This window comes from Leopardus geoffroyi, chromosome C1 (genome assembly GCF_018350155.1).
Source record: "Leopardus geoffroyi isolate Oge1 chromosome C1, O.geoffroyi_Oge1_pat1.0, whole genome shotgun sequence".
NCBI classification, from domain to species: Eukaryota; Metazoa; Chordata; class Mammalia; order Carnivora; family Felidae; genus Leopardus; species Leopardus geoffroyi.
Window position 1 is genome coordinate 20623733 of NC_059328.1, and position 6000 is coordinate 20629732.

Below are 6000 nucleotides of genomic sequence, written 5' to 3' on the forward strand. Positions count from 1 at the left end.
ACTCACCTAGAAGTTATCTAACAGAGAACACACAGAAAGGAAGGAACATTATGTTTCATGAGAGGCGGGCTACTGAAACTTTCATTCCAGGAATCCAAAGAAATTTGAACAAACAGGAAATTTCTCTTATCCCAAGAAAATTTAGCCTTCTTAGCTAAAAAGGAGAAAAAATTACCTGGCTGGCACTACCCTGAACCAAGAATCAAGTCTTTACACCAACAGTTGGTGAACTTCTACAGGCCACCCAGTCAGGATTCAAACTGAGTTCTTTGGGGTTCTGAAACACTTCAAAACGACTTTTACCATTTAGAAATTGAGTTTAGAAACTCACAGACTGAAGAAAGGGAATGTACTTATAGTTAGCCATCCAGGGATCAAGACCCAGCCTGTCTCCAAGCCAGAAGTCAATTGAAGTGTCTGGGACCAGACCCCTCCCCCTATTTGTGACAGAGCAAACTTCTTTTTAAGTGGACAATGACTTCCCCCTTGCCCAGCGATTCTCAAAGACAACACCTTATGGTTGATAAGCTCTGTACCTTACCGCGTGACCTTGGACAAGTTACTTAATTCCTCCGAAACTTAGTTTCCTATGTGTAAACTCTCAACAGTGGCTGTAAAAATTAAATAACATAAGCCTAAACAAGGGCTGGCACATAGTAGGAGCGCCATACATGCTCTCTGCCCTACTCCTAACCCTCCTGAATTCTTTTGGGCCTAAATTTCAATCATTGCCCCAACAGGTTCCAAGGATGCCTTCCTCTCCTCTGATGCTATGGAACACCAGTGTGTAAAACTGCACCATCTCTGAGGCTCTAGGATCCTGGAGCACCAAGACAGCCGGACTCCACCTTATCATCGTGTGGGGTCCATCCAGAGACTTCATGGAAGAGCCCCTTCAGTCAACTCTCCTCTCTACCGTGCAGAACCATCCCGTGCGTGCGCGCGCGCGCGCGCACACACACACACACACACACACACACACACACTCCTCTCTTCAACTTAGGCCAGGGGTCTCAAAGAGCGCCTCAATTCTAATTCTTTCATAGCCCGAAGATGGAAACCGAAGCTCCGCCCGGGGAAGAACTTGCCCAAGATATCAGACATCTGAGATCCAACTCATGTACAACTGCCTGCAAAGCCTTCGTTTTACAAATAGGTAAACTGAGGCCCAGAGAAGAAAGTGACTTGCCCAAGGTGACACAGCGAGTCGGTGGCAGCGCCAGATCAGGCTGGGGGCACTTTCGCAGCCTCACAGATTCGCGGGCCCCTCAAAGTCTCCGAGGGGATCTCCAGGACACCTCCTCCCTGGGGAGGGGACTGAAGAGGAAGACGCTACCCACGCTGACCGCTCGCCCGGCCACTGCCGGTCCGCGGCAAGAGGCAAGCCATCCACTCCCTCAGGACCCTGCGAGGCTCTGGGCGGGGAGGTGGGGGGAGGGTGGCGGCCAGGCCCGGCGCCTCACGGCGGGGCCCGCCCGCGGGGACTTGTTGCTCACCTGGTCTCGCGCGGCCGCCCTCAGCGACAGAGGGCCCGGCCAGCCGCCCTTCTCCGCGCGGGGTCCGTTCCCGCTGGCCGCCTCCCGGGACGCCACACAGCCAGACCCCCCTCAGCGCGCTACGCCCCCAGCCGCGCTCGCCCGGCCCGCGTCCGCCATTACGCGATTCCCCGCCCTGGGACGCAGCCCCACCCCGCCAACGGCCCTGATTGGCTCTCTGCCCCACCCTGCTGGGGCTTCCGGGCATTCCATTGGCCTGAGTGGAGTGCCAGTTAAATAGATACGCAAAAGACGTACTCAAGGGTACCTTCTGGGGAGCTCCACCCGAGCTACTTCCGCAATCGGAGTAAACAGCGGGGGAGCAAACCAAGTGGAGTAGGGGTGGAGATTAAACTGAATCAACTCCTAAATTCGGGGTAGGAAAACCCCACTGAAGAAAGTGTAGAAACTCGTACAAAGTGTATTGAAAGAGGAGTTCTTCTTGTTAGAGTTCAAAGAACCAGGATTTTTGGTGGAAAGAAGGGGACAAACCCATGAACTTTCAGAGGACACCCCTCAAATTGCAGATAGTTTTGTCCCTTCCCTCCGGCTCTCAGGCCCCACCGAAAGTAGGAAGGGGAGAGTGAGTCATAGGCTCCAGCCGGCTGCTAAAAGATTCTTCCGGGCGAGGCCTGGCGTCTTGGGACGGGCAGGTGGTTCTGAAAGGCCGGGGTCAGGTGAGCGGGACCCTGGCTCGGCCGCCGTCTCATTCTGCGACCTCAGACGACTCCCTGAACTTATCTGGACCTCAGTTTGTCCTTCTGCAAAATAGAAACAGTCATGTCTGCCTCATGTCTTGGCGTTTGTTGAGGCTACATTCCTGAGTTGGGTATATGTGCGCCTTGTTGATTATAAAAGGCTGCAGCTGGATAGCAATGTGACAAATTCACATGTTAGCGAAGATCTCTCATTTAGTTCTCTAGAGCAACTCTGTCAGGCAGATATTGTCCTCTGTCCTCGTTCTGCAGAAGAGAAAACCAAGAACTCCATGACTTACCCAGGGTCGCCCCCCGGGGAATTTGAAACAACCCTGGGACTCAAAGCTGTATCTTTTGTCTTCCATTTCTGCACTTCTCCTTCCAGGCCTGGTGTCCCCTGAGAAAGCCTTACTTCCACCAACCCGTTACCATAACAGAGAGTGTCATGAGGGTGACAGGCCAGCCCCCCATCTCTCTGGTCACCATAGGCCCCAGCTGTTTCTAGGGTCCTAGGAATCAGGAGGTGAGTATGGGATGGCAGGTGGGTCAGCAACCCAGACAGAATCCCAGACAAGGACACAGAGGGGCAATGACACCATTGTGAGCCCTCAGCAGGGCAGCTTCCACGCCAAGACTTAAATGCAGGTCTCTCTGCTCTCAGAACAGGGCTCTTTTCATTGCAGGATTGTTTTTCCCAGAAGAGCTGCCTTGGCTGCAATTCCTAGTCCTTTTCCCTCTCTGGAAAGGAAGGAAGCCAAGATGGGAGAGGGAGGGGAAGCAGCCTAAGACTTTAGAAGGGCAGAGACCACCAAGTGCGTGCGTGGTGCTGACAGAGCCTCAGTGCTGCTGAGTCAGTGACCTCCAGGTGCAAATTGGGACTTGTGGTCTGACAACCAATGACTATTTTCTGACAACCAATGACTATTTAAATCGTGACTGTGGCCATTGGTTGCTGGGAGGCAGCAGGTGCTGTACAGAAGTCAATGGTTTGGGGGCAGCCTGACCTGAGATTGAATCCAAGATCTAGCACTTTCTAGTTTGCTGAGCCTCACCTATGTCTTCTCTAAAATGGGGACAACAGACATCACTGCTAAAAAAAAAAAAAAAAAAAAAAAAAAAATTATATAAATATATCCACATCACAGTTAAAAATATAAATAAATAAATAGGGACAACAGGGCAGTTGTGAGGATTCAATGAGTTAATTGTGGAATTAATGAGTCATGTGTGTAAAGTACCTGTCTATTCATTCATGGATTCATCTATTTAATAAAAAATTATGAAGCACCGGGGCTCCTGGCTGGCTCAGTAGGTAGAGTTTGCGACATTTGATCTCTGGGTCAGTGAGTTCAAGCCCCATGTTGGACGTAGAGCTTACTTAAAATTACTAAGCACCGGGGCGCCTGGGTGGCTCAGTCGGTTAAGCGGCCGACTTCGGCTCAGGTCATGATCTTGTGGTCCGTGGGTTCAAGCCTCGCGTCGGGCTCTGTGCTGACAGCTCAGAGCCTGGAGCCTGTTTCAGATTCTGTGTCTCCCTCTTTCTCTGACCCTCCCCTGTTCATGCTCTCTCTCTCTCTCTCTCTCTCTCTCTCTCTCAAAAATAAATAAATGTTAAAAAAAAAAAAATTACTAAAAACCAACCATGTATGGGCAGCCTACCAGTCAGTGATGCAGCTACAATGGTGGGCAAAACAGACAGAGCCTCATGGAGCTTAGAGTTTAGTGAGGAAGTGAGGAAGTCATTAAATGACCAGACGAATCAAAATACAGTTAGAAACTGTGATAAGGAACAAGAAGGCAAAGTACAATGTGCTGATGAGGTAAATGTTGGGATGGGGTGGGGACAGAGGAGACTTTCTGAAGAGGTGATATCTCAGATGAATTGATGAATAGGGGTTAACTAGGCAGCAGGTGGTTGGAAGAAGTGTTGCAGGCCAAGAGAAAGGGTGTGGAAGGCATCTAGGCCAATTGGGATAGGTGGCAACGGGGGAGGAGGGCAGAGTTCATGCAGGGTCCCGAACAAATGAAATGTTACAGGGGAGAGAACCTGGCTTTGAAAGTGAGGCTGTTTTCCAAGGGTCTCTGTACTTTTCTGGTAGTCCCTGAATGCAAGCTTTGAGGCCAACCCACCTGGGTTTGAACCCTGGCTCTGCCATCTCACCTCGGGCTGTGTGACCTTGACCAGTCACCACACCTCTCTGTGTCTCATCTACTTTTCTAAGAAAGGGGAATAATAATAAAGGGTCAACAGGTAAGGGTGAGGATTCAATATGGAAATGTATATAAAATGTTGTGGCATAGGGGCGCCTGGCTGGCTCAGTTAGTTAAGCATCTGACTTCAGCTCTGACCCTGATCTCACAGTTCGTGGGTTCAAGCCCCCACATCGGGCTCTGTGCTGACAGCTCAGAGCCCGGAGCCTGCTTCAGATTCTGTCTCTCCCTCTCTCTCTGCCCCTACCCCTGCTCTGTCTCTCAAAAATAATAAATAAAATTAAAAATTAAAAAAAAATAAAAAGGGCACCAGGGTGGCTCAGTTGGTTAAGTGTCCAACTCTTGGTTTCACTCAGGTCATGATCTCACAGTTCATGAGTTCGAGCCCCACATCAGGCTTCATGCTGTCAGTGTGGAGCCTGCTTGGGACTCTCTCTCTCTCTCTCTCTCTCTCTCTCTCTGACTCTCCCCTGCTTGTACTCTCTCTCTCTGAAAATAAATATATAAAAACTTAAAAAAAATCAAAATAAAGTGTTGTGGCATATAGAAGGTACTCCATAAAAGGTGCTTGGTCTTCCCCAGAATGGAGGGAGATGAGCCTGAGGCATCAGATCCAGCGGATAAGTTTGGGAGAGAGCTGATACAAGTGTCTATACACTGGGCCAGTTCTCATCTGACCTTAACTCTTTCGGAAGACTTTGAAGCCAGGCAAGCCCGGATCAAATCATGGCTGTACCACTTCCTAGCAGTGTGACCTTGAGCAAGAGACTTCACCTCTCTGAGCCTCAGTTTCCCGATCCGTAAAACTGAGGTAACTTTTTATTTCCCAAAGCTGTGAAAGTTAAATGAAATAATAAATGCAAAGCACTTAGCAGAGTGATTAGCACATAGTAAGCCGCTTGAATGTTAACTTTAATAGTATCGTTGACTTTAACAGTAACCTTATTAGTCATTTAGTAGTAATTGTTGTTGTCAATATCAGCGTTACTACCTGCACTAGGTAAGATTCTGGAGCTTTGCTTAAGGTTATCTGGTGACAGGAGACATAGTTTCTCCTTTTAGGCAATGGACGTAGACAAGTTGCTTTCCGAGGGCATGGTGCTGAGCACTTTAATAGTAATATTAATAAGTGCTAACATTGCACATACCATTTACTATGTGTCAAACATGTGCTAAGTGGTATACATGCATTAACTCATAAATCCTCATAGTAGTCCTGAGTGAGGTCCTGTTACTACCATCATTTTACAAATGAGATAAAGGAAGTGTGGAGACGTTAAATGACTTGCCCAAGGCCACCCAGTCAGGAAGCAGCACAGCTGGCATTTGAACCCAGCCTCTCAGAAGAGGGCTTAACTGCTCTTGAGGAGCAAGCTCTCCCTTTTCCACCGAGAAGTTAGAGTTATCACCCGGAGGGATGAAATTACTCACTGCCGGTAACCAAGTCCCCAGATTGTGAAGGCCAAACCCGTGCCTTTCCCACCAGTTCTGAAAAGTAACCCCTGCCTGTTTGTTCCCTGCCCCCTGAGGCAGATAAGAGCAGGGAGTGGACCCTC

At 49.3% G+C, this 6000-nt stretch overlaps 1 protein-coding gene across 2 annotated transcripts in view; it reads right to left on the bottom strand.

The window, feature by feature from the left end:
* Nucleotides 1-1722, bottom strand: part of WASF2 (WASP family member 2) — a 74456-nt gene extending 72734 nt beyond the window's left edge. Inside the window, exon 1 of one of the 2 annotated variants that reach the window (XM_045476255.1) lies at nucleotides 1497-1722. The gene's annotated coding sequence lies outside the window, so the exon portion shown is untranslated. Of the gene's footprint in view, nucleotides 1-1189; nucleotides 1413-1496 lie in introns of those variants that run through there. The other variant, XM_045476256.1, reaches the window with a different exon arrangement.
* Nucleotides 1723-6000: the final 4278 nt, after the last annotated feature.